The sequence below is a fragment of the Octopus bimaculoides genome, chromosome 8 (assembly GCF_001194135.2).
Source record: "Octopus bimaculoides isolate UCB-OBI-ISO-001 chromosome 8, ASM119413v2, whole genome shotgun sequence".
In the NCBI taxonomy this organism is placed as follows: Eukaryota; Metazoa; Mollusca; class Cephalopoda; order Octopoda; family Octopodidae; genus Octopus; species Octopus bimaculoides.
The window spans coordinates 69,575,277-69,578,270 of NC_068988.1; positions in this window are offsets into that span (position 1 = coordinate 69,575,277).

Sequence of the window (2,994 nt, forward strand, 5' to 3'; positions counted from 1 at the left end):
TATATACATATATATATATATATATGTATGTATACATATATATATGTATGTATGTCTCTTATGCTTTACTTGCTTCAGTCATTGGTTTGCAGCCCTGCTGGGGCACTGCCCCTGAAGGGTTTTGTCAAAGAAATAATCAACCCCAGTACTTATTTTTTAAGTGTGGTACTTATTCTATCAGACATTTTTCCCAAATTCCTAAGTCACAGGAATGCAAACAAGCCAATGTCAGTTGTCAAACAGTGATGTGAAAAGAATACAAAGACACACACAAGCATATATACATATATTTCATTGGTTTCTCTCCATTTTTGTTTACCAAATCCACTCACAAGACTGTGGTCAGTCCTGACTATACTAGAAAACACTGGATCGAGGTGCACCCTGTAAGATTCAACCCAAGACTACATGGCTGCATGATTGAGAAGCTTGCTTCTCAACCACGCAACCACATCTGCACCTGTATATATAACATACTTATAATAAAGTGAACCGATATATATGTTTCTCAGAACTTTCTGGTTCAAAAATCTAAATGTTACTATCTTCCTACTGTTACCCATGAATGGTCACACATAGACTATCATTGCTCCCTAAGGCCTCTCCTACAGCAAACATTATTAGGAAATATTATACAGCTTCCTTAAATGAACAGAGCCAATAAAAGACTGCATTATTTTGACTGGAATGTCTTTGATTATGTGACTACTCCTTTGGGAATGATCTCTGACTAAACAACCACAACAACACATAAATCTACTGCTAAGTAATCTTGAACATTATTTCCTTATAATAATAAACAAAATGTTTTACTTATTTCACTAAATCACTCCAAACTCTTCTAAAATCTCTGTTATTTTGAAACTTTATTGAATCAGAATGAAACTGATTTTTTTCAAGGAAAGCGTGGTAAGATTTAAATATTTAAATTCCAAGATTTATAGATGTATGATTTACAAGATGACAGTTTTCTACAATAACTGTTAGAGAACCAAATGTATAATGCTTAAATTATAAGAAAACGCAATTAGAAGATTATTACTATTCTGTTCTTGTTAGGTGAAGAAATTATCAAAGTTATTGCTAATGGAGAATATTTCAGTACCATTTAGGATATCAGAAAGCAGCAATATATTTTATGTCATTTTATTAATAAGTACTTTAACCCCTTACCATTTAAACTGACAATTTCTATCTAATAGTTTTATGTTCAAAGTACCAAATCTGGCCTATTTCACAAACCTTATAATGTCATTCTGAAAATAAACAATCACATCAGGGAAATCTCAAAGGTATGTAATAATGTATGATTAATTCAAAACAAATATGAATAAATAAGTTTTATATTTGAAAGAGTAATCTGAATGTTAAAGAGTAAAAGGAATCTTTCTGAATTGACGGGTGCCACTTGTTTTCTGAACAAAACACTTTCAAACTTGGGATACTGGTAGAATGTGTCATATAAAACATCTTTTTCTCTTAGCCTTCTTAGCAAAACTTTCTATATTGCAAGTTATTTCATGTTAAAGTTGTCGTATTTCTGTAATTTCAACCAATCACTGACATCTATTCAGCTGAATAGAGTTACTGCTGTTTTTGTAAACAATAATTTTTGCCAGTGTCAAGATCGTTATTCCCTGGTAATTACATCTTTATTCCCTAGTAAGGGTTTAGGGTTTTAGGGTTAGGGTTTGGATTTTAGAGTTAAGGTTAGGGTTATGAGTTAGGTTATGGCAAAAATAATCATAACCCTAACACTAACCATAACTCTAAAACTAACCCTAACCCTAACTCTAAACTCTAAAACCCAAACCCTAACCCTAAAACCCTAAAGCTAAAACCAGTACAAACGCACGAACGATGTTATAAATAACAGTACCGCCGATAGTTGTTGACACTAATTTTATTCAAGGGAAAAGATCCCATTACACTGCACAACGATTTGTTTACAATCCATAGCAGTAATTGTTTTCGCCTCCATAGACGTCACTGATTGGTTGAAATTACCGAAATACGACAATTTTTTACATGAAATAACTTTGAATACAAAAATTTTTATCTGTTCTATAAGACAAAATATACAAGTATACGAAGTTTGAAAGTGTTTCGGTAGAAAACACACTAAATAAAACATAAATAAAAAGTGGCACCCGTCAATTCAGAAAGATCTGGTAAAAGAATGTAAGATACCGTCCTATCTTTCTGGAATAATAGAATTATGAGATGTGCATATTAAGGTTTAGAAACAACAATCCAGCCTTAGAAACCAAGCCAAATCAGACTGGAACTTAATGCCCCTCTTCTGCTTGCCAGCTCTGGTCAAACTGTCCAGCCCATGCCAACATGGAAAACAGATGTTAAAGAAGGGGGAGGAGGAAGCAATACACCCCATGCAAAGTTAAAGGCATTCTACCTATGACCATCCCTTCATTTTAAGGGTATTTAAAGCAAAATTATGTTATGTCATTTCTTTTCTTAAAACAATAGAGTGTGATTTAAGAAGTGAGCTTTGGCTGCTGTTTCTAGTATGTGTAACCATTAAAGCTGTCCTGTTTATTTCTTTTACTTCAGTAAGATTGTTGTTGCTTTATGGTTAACCCTTGGTCAGCCCTTATTCAACAGTCCTACGATCACTGTTAATCCTACCATATTCATCCTATTTCTTCCTTTACACAGGGAATCCAGGATAACATTATTGAATTTCTACTTTGCAAAAGCAGTAGAGTGTCATTTGAAATAGATTTGGCTGTTATTTCTTGCAACTTCAGGCAACCATATATAACCGTGCTCATTGGTTTGTCAGTATCTTAGACTTCGTTCCTCCTGTACCTCCTGGAGCATTGGATGACACATGATCACTACCCAGTACAATGACAAGCCCTATCATGAGTCTACTCATAGGCCAGGCCCATATCTATCATTTGATAATTGTGTATGTGTGCTGTGTGTGTGTGTGTAAATATATATATATATATATATATATATATATATATA